Source organism: Pseudophryne corroboree, chromosome 1, assembly GCF_028390025.1.
Source record: "Pseudophryne corroboree isolate aPseCor3 chromosome 1, aPseCor3.hap2, whole genome shotgun sequence".
NCBI lineage: Eukaryota > Metazoa > Chordata > Amphibia > Anura > Myobatrachidae > Pseudophryne > Pseudophryne corroboree.
This window is the reverse complement of record NC_086444.1, coordinates 13,293,007-13,319,923: the sequence shown is the minus strand read 5'-3', so window position 1 is coordinate 13,319,923 and position 26,917 is coordinate 13,293,007. Positions and strand designations below refer to the sequence as shown.

The window sequence follows — 26,917 nt, the reverse complement described above, 5'->3', positions numbered from 1 at the left end:
CTAAATTCGCCTTGCGAGCGAACAACTCGGAATGAGGGCCACTGTGCACTGCAGGTGGGGCAGATGTAACATGTGCAGAGAGAGTTAGATTTGGGTGGGTTATTTTGTTTCTGTGCAGGGTAAATACTGGCTGCTTTATTTTTACACTGCAATTTAGATTTCTGTTTGAACACACCCCACCCAAATCTAACTCTCTCTGCACATGTTAAATCTGCCCCACTTGCAGTGCACATGGGCCCTCATTCCGAGTCGTTCGTGCGGTAATTTTCATCGCATCGCAGTGAAATTCCGCTTAGTACGCATGCGCAATATTCGCACTGCGACTGCGCCAAGTAATTTTACAATGGAGATAGTATTTTTACTCACGGCTTTTTCATCGCTCCGGCGATCGTAGTGTGATTGACAGGAAATGGGTGTTACTGGGCGGAAACACGGCGTTTTAGGGGCGTGTGGATAAAAACGCTACCGTTTCCGGAAAAAACGCAGGAGTGGCCGGAGAAACGGGGGAGTGTCTGGGCGAACGCTGGGTGTGTTTGTGACGTCAACCAGGAACGACAAGCACTGAAATGATCGCAGATGCCGAGTAAGTCTGGAGCTACTCAGAAACTGCTACGAGGTGTGTAATCGCAATATTGCCAATACATCGGTCGCAATTTTAAGAAGCTAAGATTCACTCCCAGTAGGCGGCGGCTTAGCGTGAGCAACTCTGCTAAAATCGCCTTGCGAGCGAACAACTCGGAATGAGGGCCATGGTTTTGCCCAACTGCTAACAAATTAGCTGCTGCGATCAGGTCTGAATTAGGCCCTATTTCTGCATGCAGTGTAAATAACAGCTGCTTCTGCATGTAGCTTTATTCTCACACTGCAATGTAGATCTGAGCTAGGACACGCTCCTCCCACACCTAACTCTCTGCACATGTTACATCTGCCCCCCTGCCGTGCAGCATGGTGTTACCCAGGTGCTCAGTTACTATTACACCTACGGCATGGTACCCATCACATGCACACATTACACACACATTACATACACATCACATGCACACATTACACACACATTACATACACATCACATGCACACGTTACTGTACACATTACACACACGGCACGATATACACATCACATGCACACGTTACTGTACACATTACACACACGGCACGATATACACATCACATGCACACGTTACTGTACACATTACACACACGTCACATGCACACGTTACTGTACACATTACACACACATCACATGCACACGTTACTGTACACATTACACACACGGCACGATATACACATCACATGCACACGTTACTGTACACATTACATACACAGCACGATATACACATCACATGCACACGTTACTGTACACATTACACACACGGCACGATATACACATCACATGCACACGTTACTGTACACATTACACACACAGCACGATATACACATCACATGCACACGTTACTGTACACATTACACACACGTCACATGCACACGTTACTGTACACATTACACACACGGCACGATATACACATCACATGCACACGTTACTGTACACATTACACACACGGCACGATATACACATCACATGCACACGTTACTGTACACATTACACACACGTCACATGCACACGTTACTGTACACATTACACACACATCACATGCACACGTTACTGTACACATTACACACACGGCACGATATACACATCACATGCACACGTTACTGTACACATTACACACACGGCACGATATACACATCACATGCACACGTTACTGTACACATTACACACACGGCACGATATACACATCACATGCACACGTTACTGTACACATTACACACACGTCACATGCACACGTTACTGTACACATTACACACACATCACATGCACACGTTACTGTACACATTACACACACGGCACGATATACACATCACATGCACACGTTACTGTACACATTACACACACAGCACGATATACACATCACATGCACACGTTACTGTACACATTACATACACAGCACGATATACACATCACATGCACACGTTACTGTACACATTACACACACGGCACGATATACACATCACATGCACACGTTACTGTACACATTACACACACAGCACGATATACACATCACATGCACACGTTACTGTACACATTACACACACGGCACGATATACACATCACATGCACACGTTACTGTACACATTACACACACAGCACGATATACACATCACATGCACACGTTACTGTACACATTACATACACGGCACGATATACACATCACATGCACACGTTACTGTACACATTACACACACGGCACGATATACACATCACATGCACACGTTACTGTACACATTACATACACAGCACGATATACACATCACATGCACACGTTACTGTACACATTACACACACGGCACGATATACACATCACATGCACACGTTACTGTACACATTACACACACAGCACGATATACACATCACATGCACACGTTACTGTACACATTACACACACGTCACATGCACACGTTACTGTACACATTACACACACGGCACGATATACACATCACATGCACACGTTACTGTACACATTACACACACGGCACGATATACACATCACATGCACACGTTACTGTACACATTACACACACGTCACATGCACACGTTACTGTACACATTACACACACATCACATGCACACGTTACTGTACACATTACACACACGGCACGATATACACATCACATGCACACGTTACTGTACACATTACACACACGGCACGATATACACATCACATGCACACGTTACTGTACACATTACACACACGGCACGATATACACATCACATGCACACGTTACTGTACACATTACACACACGTCACATGCACACGTTACTGTACACATTACACACACATCACATGCACACGTTACTGTACACATTACACACACGGCACGATATACACATCACATGCACACGTTACTGTACACATTACACACACAGCACGATATACACATCACATGCACACGTTACTGTACACATTACATACACAGCACGATATACACATCACATGCACACGTTACTGTACACATTACACACACGGCACGATATACACATCACATGCACACGTTACTGTACACATTACATACACAGCACGATATACACATCACATGCACACGTTACTGTACACATTACACACACGGCACGATATACACATCACATGCACACGTTACTGTACACATTACACACACAGCACGATATACACATCACATGCACACGTTACTGTACACATTACACACACGGCACGATATACACATCACATGCACACGTTACTGTACACATTACACACACAGCACGATATACACATCACATGCACACGTTACTGTACACATTACACACACGGCACGATATACACATCACATGCACACGTTACTGTACACATTACACACACAGCACGATATACACATCACATGCACACGTTACTGTACACATTACACACACGGCACGATATACACATCACATGCACACGTTACTGTACACATTACACACACAGCACGATATACACATCACATGCACACGTTACTGTACACATTACATACACGGCACGATATACACATCACATGCACACGTTACTGTACACATTACACACACGGCACGATATACACATCACATGCACACGTTACTGTACACATTACACACACAGCACGATATACACATCACATGCACACGTTACTGTACACATTACATACACGGCACGATATACACATCACATGCACACGTTACTGTACACATTACACACACAGCACGATATACACATCACATGCACACGTTACTGTACACATTACACACACGGCACGATATACACATCACATGTACACATTACACACACAGCACGATATACACATCACATGCACACGTTACTGTACACATTACACACACGGCACGATATACACATCACATGCACACGTTACTGTACACATTACACACACGGCACGATATACACATCACATGCACACGTTACTGTACACATTACACACACGTCACATGCACACGTTACTGTACACATTACACACACAGCACGATATACACATCACATGCACACGTTACTGTACACATTACACACACAGCACGATATACACATCACATGCACACGTTACTGTACACATTACACACACAGCACGATATACACATCACATGCACACGTTACTGTACACATTACATACACGGCACGATATACACATCACATGCACACGTTACTGTACACATTACACACACGGCACGATATACACATCACATGCACACGTTACTGTACACATTACACACACGGCACGATATACACATCACATGCACACGTTACTGTACACATTACACACACGGCACGATATACACATCACATGTACACATTACACACACAGCACGATATACACATCACATGCACACGTTACTGTACACATTACACACACGGCACGATATACACATCACATGCACACGTTACTGTACACATTACATACACGGCACGATATACACATCACATGCACACGTTACTGTACACATTACACACACAGCACATGCACACGTTACTGTACACATTACACACACATCACATGCACACGTTACTGTACACATTACACACACGGCACGATATACACATCACATGCACACGTTACTGTACACATTACATACACAGCACGATATACACATCACATGCACACGTTACTGTACACATTACACACACGGCACGATATACACATCACATGCACACGTTACTGTACACATTACACACACAGCACGATATACACATCACATGCACACGTTACTGTACACATTACACACACGGCACGATATACACATCACATGCACACGTTACTGTACACATTACACACACAGCACGATATACACATCACATGCACACGTTACTGTACACATTACACACACGGCACGATATACACATCACATGTACACATTACACACACAGCACGATATACACATCACATGCACACGTTACTGTACACATTACATACACGGCACGATATACACATCACATGCACACGTTACTGTACACATTACACACACGGCACGATATACACATCACATGCACACGTTACTGTACACATTACACACACGGCACGATATACACATCACATGCACACGTTACTGTACACATTACACACACGGCACGATATACACATCACATGTACACATTACACACACAGCACGATATACACATCACATGCACACGTTACTGTACACATTACACACACGGCACGATATACACATCACATGCACACGTTACTGTACACATTACACACACAGCACGATATACACATCACATGCACACGTTACTGTACACATTACACACACGGCACGATATACACATCACATGTACACATTACACACACAGCACGATATACACATCACATGCACACGTTACTGTACACATTACACACACAGCACGATATACACGTCACATGCACACGTTACTGTACACATTACACACACGGCACGATATACACATCACATGCACACGTTACTGTACACATTACATACACGGCACGATATACACATCACATGCACACGTTACTGTACACATTACATACACGGCACGATATACACATCACATGCACACGTTACTGTACACATTACATACACGGCACGATATACACATCACATGCACACGTTACTGTACACATTACACACACGGCACGATATACACATCACATGCACACGTTACTGTACACATTACATACACGGCACGATATACACATCACATGCACACGTTACTGTACACATTACACACACGGCACGATATACACATCACATGCACACGTTACTGTACACATTACACACACAGCACGATATACACATCACATGCACACGTTACTGTACACATTACACACACAGCACGATATACACATCACATGCACACGTTACTGTACACATTACACACACAGCACGATATACACATCACATGCACACGTTACTGTACACATTACACACACAGCACGATATACACATCACATGCACACGTTACTGTACACATTACACACACGTCACATGCACACGTTACTGTACACATTACACACACGGCACGATATACACATCACATGCACACGTTACTGTACACATTACATACACGGCACGATATACACATCACATGCACACGTTACTGTACACATTACATACACGGCACGATATACACATCACATGCACACGTTACTGTACACATTACATACACGGCACGATATACACATCACATGCACACGTTACTGTACACATTACACACACGGCACGATATACACATCACATGCACACGTTACTGTACACATTACACACACGGCACGATATACACATCACATGCACACGTTACTGTACACATTACACACACAGCACGATATACACATCACATGCACACGTTACTGTACACATTACACACGGCACGATATACACATCACATGCACACGTTACTGTACACATTACATACACATCACAATATACACATCACATGCACACGTTACTGTACACATTACACACACAGCACGATATACACATCACATGCACACGTTACTGTACACATTACACACACGGCACGATATACACATCACATGCACACGTTACTGTACACATTACACACACAGCACGATATACACATCACATGCACACATTATACACACAGCACGATATACACATCACATGCACACGTTACTGTACACATTACACACACGTCACGATATACACATCACATGCACACGTTACTGTACACATTACACACACAGCACGATATACACATCACATGCACACGTTACTGTACACATTACACACACGTCACGATATACACATCACATGCACACGTTACTGTACACATTACACACACAGCACGATATACACATCACATGCACACGTTACTGTACACATTACACACGGCACGATATACACATCACATGAACACGTTACTGTACACATTACACACACAGCACGATATACACATCACATGCACACGTTACTGTACACATTACACACACAGCACGATATACACATCACATGCACACATTATACACACAGCACGATATACACATCACATGCACACGTTACTGTACACATTACACACACGGCACGATATACACATCACATGCACACGTTACTGTACACATTACACACACGGCACGATATACACATCACATGCACACGTTACTGTACACATTACACACACAGCACGATATACACATCACATGCACACGTTACTGTACGCATTACACACACGTCACGATATACACATCACATGCACACGTTACTGTACACATTACACACACGGCACGATATACACATCACATGCACACGTTACTGTACACATTACACACACGGCACGATATACACATCACATGCACACGTTACTGTACACATTACACACACGGCACGATATACACATCACATGCACACGTTACTGTACACATTACACACACAGCACGATATACACATCACATGCACACGTTACTGTACACATTACACACACGGCACGATATACACATCACATGCACACGTTACTGTACACATTACACACACAGCACGATATACACATCACATGCACACGTTACTGTACACATTACACACACAGCACGATATACACATCACATGCACACGTTACTGTACACATTACACACACGGCACGATATACACATCACATGCACACATTACTGTACACATTACACACACGGCACGATATACACATCACATGCACACATTACTGTACACATTACACACACGGCACGATATACACATCACATGCACACGTTACTGTACACATTACACACACATCACATGCACACGTTACTGTACACATTACACACACAGCACGATATACACATCACATGCACACGTTACTGTACACATTACACACACGTCACGATATACACATCACATGCACACGTTACTGTACACATTACACACACGGCACGATATACACATCACATGCACACGTTACTGTACACATTACACACACAGCACGATATACACATCACATGCACACGTTACTGTACACATTACACACACGGCACGATATACACATCACATGCACACGTTACTGTACACATTACACACACGTCACGATATACACATCACATGCACACGTTACTGTACACATTACACACACAGCACGATATACACATCACATGCACACGTTACTGTACACATTACACACACAGCACGATATACACATCACATGCACACGTTACTGTACACATTACACACACGGCACGATATACACATCACATGCACACATTACTGTACACATTACACACACAGCACGATATACACATCACATGCACACGTTACTGTACACATTACACACACGGCACGATATACACATCACATGTACACATTACACACACAGCACGATATACACATCACATGCACACGTTACTGTACACATTACACACACGTCACGATATACACATCACATGCACACATTACTGTACACATTACACACACGGCACGATATACACATCACATGTACACATTACACACACAGCACGATATACACATCACATGCACACGTTACTGTACACATTACACACACGGCACGATATACACATCACATGTACACATTATACACACAGCACGATATACACATCACATGCACACGTTACTGTACACATTACACACACGGCACGATATACACATCACATGCACACGTTACTGTACACATTACACACACGTCACATGCACACGTTACTGTACACATTACACACACGGCACGATATACACATCACATGCACACGTTACTGTACACATTACACACACATCACATGCACACGTTACTGTACACATTACACACACGGCACGATATACACATCACATGCACACGTTACTGTACACATTACACACACGGCACGATATACACATCACATGCACACGTTACTGTACACATTACACACACGGCACGATATACACATCACATGCACACGTTACTGTACACATTACACACACAGCACGATATACACATCACATGCACACGTTACTGTACACATTACACACACGGCACGATATACACATCACATGCACACGTTACTGTACACATTACACACACAGCACGATATACACATCACATGCACACGTTACTGTACACATTACACACACATCACATGCACACGTTACTGTACACATTACACACACAGCACATGCACACGTTACTGTACACATTACACACACATCACATGCACACGTTACTGTACACATTACACACACAGCACATGCACACGTTACTGTACACATTACACACACAGCACGATATACACATCACATGCACACGTTACTGTACACATTACACACACGGCACGATATACACATCACATGCACACGTTACTGTACACATTACACACACGGCACGATATACACATCACATGCACACGTTACTGTACACATTACACACACGGCACGATATACACATCACATGCACACGTTACTGTACACATTACACACACAGCACGATATACACATCACATGCACACGTTACTGTACACATTACACACACGGCACGATATACACATCACATGCACACGTTACTGTACACATTACACACACAGCACGATATACACATCACATGCACACGTTACTGTACACATTACACACACGTCACATGCACACGTTACTGTACACATTACACACACAGCACGATATACACATCACATGCACACGTTACTGTACACATTACACACACAGCACGATATACACATCACATGCACACGTTACTGTACACATTACACACACAGCACGATATACACATCACATGCACACGTTACTGTACACATTACACACACGTCACATGCACACGTTACTGTACACATTACACACACAGCACGATATACACATCACATGCACACGTTACTGTACACATTACACACACGGCACGATATACACATCACATGCACACGTTACTGTACACATTACACACACAGCACGATATACACATCACATGCACACGTTACTGTACACATTTTATTATTATTATTATTATCCTTTATTTATATGGCGCCACAAGGGATCCGCAGCGCCCAATTACAGAGTACATAAATAATCAAACAGGAAAACAGCAACTTACAGTACAGGACAATATAGGACAGGTATAGAAATCCCGGGGTAGGTGCCGTCAGAGGGAGTATGGAGTATAAGATTATGTGAGTAACAAAAGGAAAGGCACATGAGGAAAGAAGTCCCTGCTCTTACCAGCTTACAATCTAAAAGGTGAGAGGCTAATAGACCGGGTGACACAGGTGGGGCAGACAGTGAGCACAGAACAGAGGGTTAGGAGGAGAGTTGGCTGGGTTTGGTGAAGAAGTCTTGAGAGCCCGTTTGAAGTTCTGTGGAGAGTCTGAGCGGGAGAGGTAGATAATTCCAGAGAAGTGGTGCAGCACGTGAGAAATCTTGGAGGTAGGAGTGGGAGGAAGTAATCCGTAGGCAGGAGAGTCGGCGAGCATTAGCAGAGCGAAGAGGATGGGTGGGGACATTACATGCACACGGTACAGTACACGCACACAATGCGGCATACATTACACACACGGCACAGTACACATTACACACGATGCGGCATACATTACACACACGGCACAGTACACATTACACACGATGCGGCATACATTACACACACGGTACAGTACACATTACACACGATGCGGCATACATTACACACACGGCACAGTACACATTACACACGATGCGGCATACATTACACACACGGCACAGTACACATTACACACGATGCGGCATACATTACACACACGGTACAGTACACATTACACACAATGCGGCATACATTACACACACGGTACAGTACACATTACACACGATGCGGCATACATTACACACACGGCACAGTACACATTACACACGATGCGGCATACATTACACACACGGTACAGTACACATTACACACGATGCGGCATACATTACACACACGGTACAGTACACATTACACACGATGCGGCATACATTACACACACGGCACAGTACACATTACACATGATGCGGCATACATTACACACACGGTACAGTACACGCACACGATGCGGCATACATTACACACACGGTACAGTACACATTACACACGATGCGGCATACATTACACACACGGCACAGTACACATTACACACGATGCGGCATACATTACACACACGGTACAGTACACATTACACATGATGCGGCATACATTACACACACGACACAGTACACATTACACATGATGCGGCATACATTACACACACGACACAGTACACATTACACACGATGCGGCATACATTACACACACGGTACAGTACACATTACACATGATGCGTCATACATTACACACACGGCACAGTACACATTACACACGATGCGGCATACATTACACACACGGTACAGTACACATTACACACGATGCGGCATACATTACACACACGGCACAGTACACATTACACATGATGCGGCATACATTACACACACGGTACAGTACACGCACACGATGCGGCATACATTACACACACGGTACAGTACACATTACACACGATGCGGCATACATTACACACACGGCACAGTACACATTACACACGATGCGGCATACATTACACACACGGTACAGTACACATTACACATGATGCGGCATACATTACACACACGACACAGTACACATTACACATGATGCGGCATACATTACACACACGACACAGTACACATTACACACGATGCGGCATACATTACACACACGGTACAGTACACATTACACATGATGCGTCATACATTACACACACGGCACAGTACACATTACACACGATGCGGCATACATTACACACACGGCACAGTACACATTACACATGATGCGGCATACATTACACACACGACACAGTACACATTACACACGATGCGGCATACATTACACACACGGTACAGTACACGCACACGATGCAGCATACATTACACACACGGTACAGTACACGCACACGATGCGGCATACATTACACACACGGTACAGTACACGCACACGATGCGACATACATTACACACACGGTACAGTACACGCACACGATGCAGCATACATTACACACACGGTACAGTACACGCACACAATGCGGCATACATTACACACACGGCACAGTACACATTACACACGATGCGGCATACATTACACACACGGTACAGTACACATTACACACGATGCGGCATACATTACACACACGGCACAGTACACATTACACATGATGCGGCATACATTACACACACGACACAGTACACATTACACATGATGCGGCATACATTACACACACGGCACAGTACACATTACACATGATGCGGCATACATTACACACACGGCACAGTACACATTACACATGATGCGGCATACATTACACACACGGTACAGTACACATTACACACGATGCGGCATACATTACACACACGGTACAGTACACGCACACGATGCGGCATACATTACACACACGGCACAGTACACATTACACATGATGCGGCATACATTACACACACGACACAGTACACATTACACACGATGCGGCATACATTACACACACGGTACAGTACACGCACACGATGCGGCATACATTACACACACGGTACAGTACACATTACACACGATGCGGCATACATTACACACACGGTACAGTACACGCACACGATGCAGCATACATTACACACACGGCACAGTACACGCACACGATGCAGCATACATTACACACACGGTACAGTACACGCACACGATGCGGCATACATTACACACACGGTACAGTACACGCACACGATGCAGCATACATTACACACACGGTACAGTACACGCACACAATGCGGCATACATTACACACACGGCACAGTACACATTACACACGATGCGGCATACATTACACACACGGTACAGTACACATTACACACGATGCGGCATACATTACACACACGGTACAGTACACGCACACGATGCGGCATACATTACACACACGGCACAGTACACATTACACACGATGCGGCATACATTACACACACGGCACAGTACACGCACACGATGCGGCATACATTACACACACGGTACAGTACACGCACACGATGCGGCATACATTACACACACGGTACAGTACACGCACACGATGCGGCATACATTACACACACGGCACAGTACACGCACACGATGCGGCATACATTACACACACGGTACAGTACACATTACACACGATGCGGCATACATTACACACACGGTACAGTACACATTACACACGATGCGGCATACATTACACACACGGTACAGTACACATTACACACGATGCGGCATACATTACACACACGGTACAGTACACGCACACGATGCGGCATACATTACACACACGGTACAGTACACATTACACACGATGCGGCATACATTACACACACGGTACAGTACACGCACACGATGCGGCATACATTACACACACGGCACAGTACACACACATGATGCGGCATACATTACACACACGGTACAGTACACGCACACGATGCAGCATACATTACACACACGGTACAGTACACGCACACGATGCGGCATACATTACACACACGGTACAGTACACGCACACGATGCGGCATACATTACACACACGGTACAGTACACGCACACGATGCAGCATACACTACACACACGGCACAGTACACATTACACACGATGCGGCATACATTACACACACGGTACAGTACACGCACACGATGCGGCATACACTACACACACGGCACAGTACACGCACACGATGCGGCATACATTACACACACGGTACAGTACACGCACACGATGCAGCATACATTACACACACGGTACAGTACACATTACACACGATGCGGCATACATTACACACACGGCACAGTACACGCACATGATGCGGCATACATTACACACACGGTACAGTACACGCACACGATGCAGCATACATTACACACACGGTACAGTACACATTACACACGATGCAGCATACATTACACACACGGTACAGTACACGCACACGATGCGGCATACATTACACACACGGTACAGTACACGCACACGATGCAGCATACATTACACACACGGTACAGTACACATTACACACGATGCAGCATACATTACACACACGGTACAGTACACATTACACACGATGCGGCATACATTACACACACGGCACAGTACACGCACATGATGCGGCATACACTACACACACGGCACAGTACACACACATGATGCGGCATACATTACACACACGGTACAGTACACGCACACGATGCGGCATACATTACACACACGACACAGTACACGCACACGATGCAGCATACATTACACACACGGTACAGTACACGCACACGATGCAGCATACATTACACACACGGTACAGTACACGCACACGATGCGGCATACATTACACACACGGTACAGTACACATTACACACGATGCGGCATACATTACACACACGGTACAGTACACATTGCACACGATGCGGCATACATTACACACACGGTACAGTACACGCACACGATGCAGCATACATTACACACACGGCACAGTACACATTACACACGATGCGGCATACATTACACACACGGCACAGTACACGCACACGATGCGGCATACATTACACACACGGTACAGTACACGCACACGATGCAGCATACATTACACACACGGTACAGTACACGCACACGATGCGGCATACATTACACACACGGCACAGTACACATTACACACGATGCGGCATACATTACACACACGGCACAGTACACACACACGATGCGGCATACATTACACACACGGCACAGTACACATTACACACGATGCGGCATACATTACACACACGGCACAGTACACGCACACGATGCGGCATACATTACACACACGGTACAGTACACGCACACGATGCGGCATACATTACACACACGGCACAGTACTTATTACACACACGGCACAGTACACATTACACACACGGCACAGTACACGCACACGATGCGGCATACATTACACACACGGTACAGTACACGCACACGATGCAGCATACATTACACACACGGTACAGTACACGCACACGATGCGGCATACATTACACACACGGCACAGTACACATTACACACGATGCGGCATACATTACACACACGGCACAGTACACGCACACGATGCAGCATACATTACACACACGGTACAGTAAACGCACACGATGCGGCATACATTACACACACGGTACAGTACACGCACACGATGCGGCATACATTACACACACGGCACAGCACATATTACACACACGGCACAGTACACATTACACGCACGACACAGTACACGCACACGATGCGGCATACATTACACACACGGTACAGTACACGCACACGGCACAGTACACGCACACGATACGGCATACATTACACACACGGCACAGTACACGCACACGATGCGGCATACATTACACACACGGTACAGTACACGCACACGATGCGGCATACATTACACACACGGTACAGTACACGCACACGATGCGGCATACATTACACACACGGTACAGTACACGCACACGATGCGGCATACATTACACACACGGTACAGTACACGCACACGATGCGGCATACATTACACACACGGTACAGTACACGCACACGATGCAGCATACATTACACACACGGTACAGTACACGCACACGATGCGGCATACATTACACACACGGTACAGTACACATTACACACGATGCGGCATACATTACACACACGGCACAGTACACGCACACGATGCGGCATACATTACACACACGGCACAGTACACGCACACGATGCGGCATACATTACACACACGGTACAGTACACGCACACGATGCGGCATACATTACACACACGGCACAGTACACGCACACGATGCGGCATACATTACACACACGGCACAGTACACGATGCGGCATACATTACACACACGGTACAGTACACGCACACGATGCGGCATACATTACACACACGGCATAGTACACGCACACGATGCGGCATACATTACACACACGGTACAGTACACGCTCACGATGCGGCATACATTACACACACGGTACAGTACACGCACACGATGCGGCATACATTACACACACGGTACAGTACACGCACACGATGCGGCATACATTACACACACGGCACAGTACACATTACACACGATGCGGCATACATTACACACACGGCACAGTACACGCACACGATGCGGCATACATTACACACACGGCACAGTACACATTACACACGATGCGGCATACATTACACACACGGCACAGTACACATTACACACGATGCGACATACATTACACACACGGTACAGTAAACGCACACGATGCGGCATACATTACACACATGGTACAGTACACGCACACGATGCGGCATACATTACACACACGGTACAGTACACGCACACGGCACAGTACACGCACACGATGCGGCATACATTACACACACGGCACAGTACACATTACACGCACGACACAGTACACGCACACGATGCGGCATACATTACACACACGGTACAGTACACGCACACGGCACAGTACACGCACACGATGCGGCATACATTACACACACGGCACAGTACACGCACACGATGCGGCATACATTACACACACGGTACAGTACACGCACACGATGCGGCATACATTACACACACGGTACAGTACACGCACACGATGCGGCATACATTACACACACGGTACAGTACACGCACACGATGCGGCATACATTACACACACGGTACAGTACACGCACACGATGCGGCATACATTACACACACGGTACAGTACACGCACACGATGCAGCATACATTACACACACGGTACAGTACACATTACACACGATGCGGCATACATTACACACACGGTACAGTACACATTACACACGATGCGGCATACATTACACACACGGCACAGTACACGCACACGATGCGGCATACATTACACACACGGCACAGTACACGCACACGATGCGGCATACATTACACACACGGTACAGTACACGCACACGATGCGGCATACATTACACACACGGCACAGTACACGCACACGATGCGGCATACATTACACACACGGCACAGTACACGATGCGGCATACATTACACACACGGTACAGTACACGCACACGATGCGGCATACATTACACACACGGCATAGTACACGCACACGATGCGGCATACATTACACACACGGTACAGTACACGCACACGATGCGGCATACATTACACACACGGTACAGTACACGCACACGATGCGGCATACATTACACACACGGCACAGTACACATTACACACGATGCGGCATACATTACACACACGGCACAGTACACGCACACGATGCAGCATACATTACACACACGGCACAGTACACATTACACACGATGCGACATACATTACACACACGGTACAGTAAACGCACACGATGCGGCATACATTACACACACAGTACAGTACACGCACACGATGCGGCATACATTACACACGGTACAGTACACATTACACACGATGCGACATACATTACACACACGGTACAGTACACATTACACGATGCGGCATACATTACACACACGGTACAGTACACGCACACGATGCGGCATACATTACACACACGGTACAGTAAACGCACACGATGCGGCATACATTACACACACGGTACAGTACACGCACACGATGCGGCATACATTACACACACGGCACAGTACACGCACACGATGCGGCATACATTACACACACGGCACAGTACACGCACACGATGCGGCATACATTACACACACGGTACAGTACACGCACACGATGCGGCATACATTACACACACGGCACAGTACACGCACACGATGCGGCATACATTACACACACGGTACAGTACACGCACACGATGCGGCATACATTACACACGGTACAGTACACATTACACACGATGCGGCATACATTACACACACGGTACAGTACACGCACACGATGCGGCATACATTACACACACGGTACAGTACACGCACACGATGCGGCATACATTACACACACGGTACAGTACACGCACACGATGCGGCATACATTACACACACGGTACAGTACACGCACACGATGCGGCATACATTACACACACGGTACAGTACACGCACACGATGCGGCATACATTACACACGGTACAGTACACATTACACACGATGCGGCATACATTACACACACGGTACAGTACACGCACACGATGCGGCATACATTACACACACGGCACAGTACACGCACACGATGCGGCATACATTACACACACGGTACAGTACACGCACACGATGCGGCATACATTACACACGGTACAGTACACATTACACACGATGCGGCATACATTACACACACGGTACAGTACACACACACGATGCGGCATACATTACACACGGTACAGTACACATTACACACGATGCGGCATACATTACACACACGGTACAGTACACACACACGATGCGGCATACATTACACACACGGTACAGTACACACACACGATGCGGCATACATTACACACGGTACAGTACACATTACACACGATGCGGCATGCATTACACACACGGCACAGTACACGTACACGATGCGGCATACATTACACACATGGTACAGTACACGCACACGATGCGGCATACATTACACACACGGTACAGTACACGCACACGATGCGGCATACATTACACACACGGCACAGTACACATTACACACGATGCGGCATACATTACACACACGGCACAGTACACGCACACGATGCGGCATACATTACACACACGGCACAGTACACATTACACACGATGCGGCATACATTACACACACGGCACAGTACACATTACACACGATGCGACATACATTACACACACGGTACAGTAAACGCACACGATGCGGCATACATTACACACATGGTACAGTACACGCACACGATGCGGCATACATTACACACACGGTACAGTACACGCACACGGCACAGTACACGCACACGATGCGGCATACATTACACACACGGCACAGTACACATTACACGCACGACACAGTACACGCACACGATGCGGCATACATTACACACACGGTACAGTACACGCACACGGCACAGTACACGCACACGATGCGGCATACATTACACACACGGCACAGTACACGCACACGATGCGGCATACATTACACACACGGTACAGTACACGCACACGATGCGGCATACATTACACACACGGTACAGTACACGCACACGATGCGGCATACATTACACACACGGTACAGTACACGCACACGATGCGGCATACATTACACACACGGTACAGTACACGCACACGATGCGGCATACATTACACACACGGTACAGTACACGCACACGATGCAGCATACATTACACACACGGTACAGTACACGCACACGATGCGGCATACATTACACACACGGTACAGTACACATTACACACGATGCGGCATACATTACACACACGGCACAGTACACGCACACGATGCGGCATACATTACACACACGGCACAGTACACGCACACGATGCGGCATACATTACACACACGGTACAGTACACGCACACGATGCGGCATACATTACACACACGGCACAGTACACGCACACGATGCGGCATACATTACACACACGGCACAGTACACGATGCGGCATACATTACACACACGGCACAGTACACATTACACACGATGCGGCATACATTACACACACGGCACAGTACACGCACACGATGCAGCATACATTACACACACGGCACAGTACACATTACACACGATGCGACATACATTACACACACGGTACAGTAAACGCACACGATGCGGCATACATTACACACACAGTACAGTACACGCACACGATGCGGCATACATTACACACGGTACAGTACACATTACACACGATGCGACATACATTACACACACGGTACAGTACACATTACACGATGCGGCATACATTACACACACGGTACAGTACACGCACACGATGCGGCATACATTACACACACGGTACAGTACACGCACACGATGCGGCATACATTACACACACGGCACAGTACACGCACACGATGCGGCATACATTACACACACGGCACAGTACACGCACACGATGCGGCATACATTACACACACGGCACAGTACACGCACACGATGCGGCATACATTACACACACGGTACAGTACACGCACACGATGCGGCATACATTACACACACGGCACAGTACACGCACACGATGCGGCATACATTACACACACGGTACAGTACACGCACACGATGCGGCATACATTACACACGGTACAGTACACATTACACACGATGCGGCATACATTACACACACGGTACAGTACACGCACACGATGCGGCATACATTACACACACGGTACAGTACACGCACACGATGCGGCATACATTACACACACGGTACAGTACACGCACACGATGCGGCATACATTACACACACGGTACAGTACACGCACACGATGCGGCATACATTACACACACGGTACAGTACACGCACACGATGCGGCATACATTACACACGGTACAGTACACATTACACACGATGCGGCATACATTACACACACGGTACAGTACACGCACACGATGCGGCATACATTACACACACGGCACAGTACACGCACACGATGCGGCATACATTACACACACGGTACAGTACACGCACACGATGCGGCATACATTACACACGGTACAGTACACATTACACACGATGCGGCATACATTACACACACGGTACAGTACACACACACGATGCGGCATACATTACACACGGTACAGTACACATTACACACGATGCGGCATACATTACACACACGGTACAGTACACACACACGATGCGGCATACATTACACACACGGTACAGTACACACACACGATGCGGCATACATTACACACGGTACAGTACACATTACACACGATGCGGCATACATTACACACACGGCACAGTACACGTACACGATGCGGCATACATTACACACATGGTACAGTACACGCACACGATGCGGCATACATTACACACACGGTACAGTACACGCACACGATGCGGCATACATTACACACACGGTACAGTACACGCACACGATGCGGCATACATTACACACACGGTACAGTACACGCACACGATGCGGCATACATTACACACACGGTACAGTACACGCACACGATGCGGCATACATTACACACACGGCACAGTACACGCACACGATGCGGCATACATTACACACACGGTACAGTACACGCACACGATGCGGCATACATTACACACACGGCACAGTACACGCACACGATGCGGCATACATTACACACACGGTACAGTACACGCACACGATGCGGCATACATTACACACACGGCACAGTACACGCACACGATGCGGCATACATTACACACACGGTACAGTACACGCACACGATGCGGCATACATTACACACACGGCACAGTACACGCACACGATGCGGCATACATTACACACACGGTACAGTACACACACACGATGCGGCATACATTACACACACGGCACAGTACACGCACACGATGCGGCATACATTACACACACGGTACAGTACACATTACACACGATGCGGCATACATTACATTCACACGGCACAGTACACGCACACGATGCAGCATACATTACACACACGGTACAGTACACATTACACACGATGCGGCATACATTACACACACGGTACAGTACACGCACACGATGCGGCATACATTACACACACGGTACAGTACACGCACACGATGCAGCATACATTACACACACGGTACAGTACACGCACACGATGCAACATACATTACACACACGGTACAGTACACGCACACGATGCGGCATACATTACACACACGGTACAGTACACGCACACGATGCAGCATACATTACACACACGGCACAGTACACGCACACGATGCGGCATACATTACACACACGGTACAGTACACGCACACGATGCGGCATACATTACACACACGGTACAGTACACATTACACACGATGCGGCATACATTACACACACGGTACAGTACACGCACACGATGCGGCATACATTACACACACGGTACAGTACACATTACACACGATGCGGCATACATTACACACACGGTACAGTACACATTACACACGATGCGGCATACATTACACACACGGTACAGTACACGCACACGATGCGGCATACATTACACACACGGCACAGTACACGCACACGATGCGGCATACATTACACACACGGTACAGTACACATTACACACGATGCGGCATACATTACACACACGGCACAGTACACGCACACGATGCGGCATACATTACACACACGGTACAGTACACATTACACACGATGCGGCATACATTACACACACGGCACAGTACACACACACGATGCGGCATACATTACACACACGGTACAGTACACATTACACACGATGCGGCATACATTACACACACGGCACAGTACACGCACACGATGCGGCATACATTACACACACGGTACAGTACACGCACACGATGCGGCATACATTACACACACGGTACAGTACACATTACACACGATGCGGCATACATTACACACACGGCACAGTACACATTACACACGATGCGGCATTCATTACACACACGGTACAGTACACATTACACACGATGCGGCATACATCACACACACGGTACAGTACACGCACACGATGCGGCATACATTACACACACGGTACAGTACACATTACACACGATGCGGCATACATTACACACACGGCACAGTACACGCACACGATGCGGCATACATTACACACACGGTACAGTACACATTACACACGATGCGGCATACATTACACACACGGTACAGTACACGCACACGATGCGGCATACATTACACACACGGTACAGTACACATTACACACGATGCGGCATACATTACACACACGGCACAGTACACGCACACGATGCGGCATACATTACACACACGGCACAGTACACGCACACGATGCGGCATACATTACACACACGGTACAGTACACGCACACGATGCGGCATACATTACACACACGGTACAGTACACGCACACGATGCGGCATACATTACACACACGGCACAGTACACGCACACGATGCGGCATACATTACACACACGGTACAGTACACGCACACGATGCGGCATACATTACACACACGGTACAGTACACGCACACGATGCGGCATACATTACACACACGGTACAGTACACGCACACGATGCGGCATACATTACACACACGGTACAGTACACGCACACGATGCGGCATACATTACACACACGGCACAGTACACGCACACGATGCGGCATACATTACACACACGGTACAGTACACGCACACGATGCAGCATACATTACACACACGGTACAGTACACGCACACGATGCGGCATACATTACACACACGGTACAGTACACGCACACGATGCGGCATACATTACACACACGGCACAGTACACGCACACGATGCGGCATACATTACACACACGGTACAGTACACACACACGATGCGGCATACATTACACACACGGTACAGTACACATTACACATGATGCGGCATACATTACACACGGTACAGTACACATTACACACGATGCGGCATACATTACACACACGGCACAGTACACGCACACGATGCAGCATACATTACACACACGGTACAGTAAACGCACACGATGCGGCATACATTACACACACGGTACAGTACACGCACACGATGCGGCATACATTACACACACGGCACAGTACACACACACGATGCGGCATACATTACACACACGGTACAGTACACATTACACATGATGCGGCATACATTACACACGGTACAGTACACATTACACACGATGCGGCATACATTACACACACGGCACAGTACACGCACACGATGCAGCATACATTACACACACGGTACAGTAAACGCACACGATGCGGCATACATTACACACACGGTACAGTACACGCACACGATGCAGCATACATTACACACACGGTACAGTAAACGCACACGATGCGGCATACATTACACACACGGTACAGTACACGCACACGATGCAGCATACATTACACACACGGTACAGTAAACGCACACGATGCGGCATACATTACACACACGGTACAGTACACGCACACGATGCGGCATACATTACACACGGTACAGTACACATTACACACGATGCGGCATACATTACACACACGGTACAGTACACGCACACGATGCGGCATACATTACACACACGGTACAGCACACGCACACGATGCGGCATACATTACACACACGGTACAGTACACGCACACGATGCGGCATACATTACACACACGGTACAGTACACGCACACGATGCGGCATACATTACACACACGGTACAGTACACATTACACACGATGCGGCATACATTACACACACGGTACAGTACACATTACACACGATGCGGCATACATTACACACACGGCACAGTACACGCACACGATGCGGCATACATTACACACACGGTACAGTACACATTACACACGATGCGGCATACATTACACACACGGTACAGTACACGCACACGATGCGGCATACATTACACATACGGTACAGTACAGATTACACACGATGCGGCATACATTACACACATGGTACAGTACACGCACACGATGCGGCATACATTACACACACGGTACAGTACACGCACACGATGCGGCATACATTACACACGGTACAGTACACATTACACACGATGCGGCATACATTACACACACGGTACAGTACACGCACACGATGCGGCATACATTACACACACGGTACAGTACACATTACACACGATGCGACATACATTACACACACGGTACAGTACACGCACACGATGCGGCATACATTACACACACGGTACAGTACACATTACACACGATGCGGCATACACTACACACACGGTACAGTACACGCACACGATGCAGCATACATTACACACACGGCACAGTACACACACACGATGCGGCATACATTACACACACGGCACAGTACACACACACAATGCGGCATACATTACACACACGGTACAGTACACACACACGATGCGGCATACATTACACACACGGTACAGTACACATTACACACGATGCGGCATACATTACACACACGGCACAGTACACGCACACGATGCGGCATACATTACACACACGGTACAGTACACATTACACACGATGCAGCATACATTACACACACGGCACAGTACACGCACACGATGCAGCATACATTACACACACGGCACAGTACACATTACACACGATGCGGCATACATTACACACACGGCACAGTACACACACACGATGCGGCATACATTACACACACGACACAGTACACATTACACACGATGCAGCATACATTACACACACGGCACAGGACACATTACACACGATGCGGCATACATTACACACACGGTACAGTACACGTACACGATGCAGCATACATTACACACACGGTACAGTACACATTACACACGATGCGGCATACATTACACACACGGTACAGTACACGCACACGATGCGGCATACATTACACACACGGTACAGTACACGCACACGATGCGGCATACATTACACACACGACACAGTACACATTACACACGATGCGGCATACATTACACACACGGCACAGTACACGCACACGATGCGGCATACATTACACACACGGCACAGTACACGCACACGATGCGGCATACATTACACACACGGTACAGTACACATTACACACGATGCGGCATACATTACACACACGGTACAGTACACATTACACACGATGCGGCATACATTACACACACGGCACAGTACACGCACACGATGCGGCATACATTACACACACGGCACAGTACACGCACACGATGCGGCATACATTACACACACGGTACAGTACACGCACACAATGCGGCATACATTACACACACGGCACAGTACACATTACACACGATGCGGCATACATTACACACACGGCACAGTACACGCACACGATGCGGCATACATTACACACACGGTACAGTACACATTACACACGATGCGGCATACATTACACACACGGTACAGTACACGCACACGATGCGGCATACATTACACACACGGTACAGTACACATTACACACGATGCGGCATACATTACACACACGGTACAGTACACATTACACACGATGCAGCATACATTACACACACGGCACAGTACACGCACACGATGCAGCATACATTACACGGTACAGTACACATTACACACGATGCGGCATACATTACACACACGGTACAGTACACGCACACGATGCGGCATACATTACACACACGGCACAGTACACACACATGATGCGGCATACATTACACACACGGTACAGTACACGCACACGATGCAGCATACATTACACACACGGTACAGTACACGCACACGATGCGGCATACATTACACACACGGTACAGTACACGCACACGATGCGGCATACATTACACACACGGTACAGTACACGCACACGATGCAGCATACATTACACACACGGTACAGTACACATTACACACGATGCGGCATACATTACACACACGGCACAGTACACGCACACGATGCGGCATACATTACACACACGGTACAGTACACGCACACGATGCGGCATACATTACACACACGGTACAGTACACGCACACGATGCAGCATACATTACACACACGGTACAGTACACGCACACGATGCGGCATACATTACACACACGGTACAGTACACATTACACACGATGCGGCATACATTACACACACGGTACAGTACACATTGCACACGATGCGGCATACATTACACACACGGTACAGTACACGCACACGATGCAGCATACATTACACACACGGCACAGTACACATTACACACGATGCGGCATACATTACACACACGGCACAGTACACACACACGATGCGGCATACATTACACACATGGCACAGTACACGCACACGATGCGGCATACATTACACACACGG

At 47.0% G+C, this 26,917-nt stretch overlaps 1 protein-coding gene across 1 annotated transcript in view; it reads right to left on the bottom strand.

Annotated features, from left to right (window-relative positions):
• The window catches only part of GALT (galactose-1-phosphate uridylyltransferase), a 176,784-nt gene that overhangs the window by 25,107 nt on the left and 124,760 nt on the right, over positions 1-26,917 (bottom strand). The gene's annotated exons all lie outside the window — the stretch shown is intronic.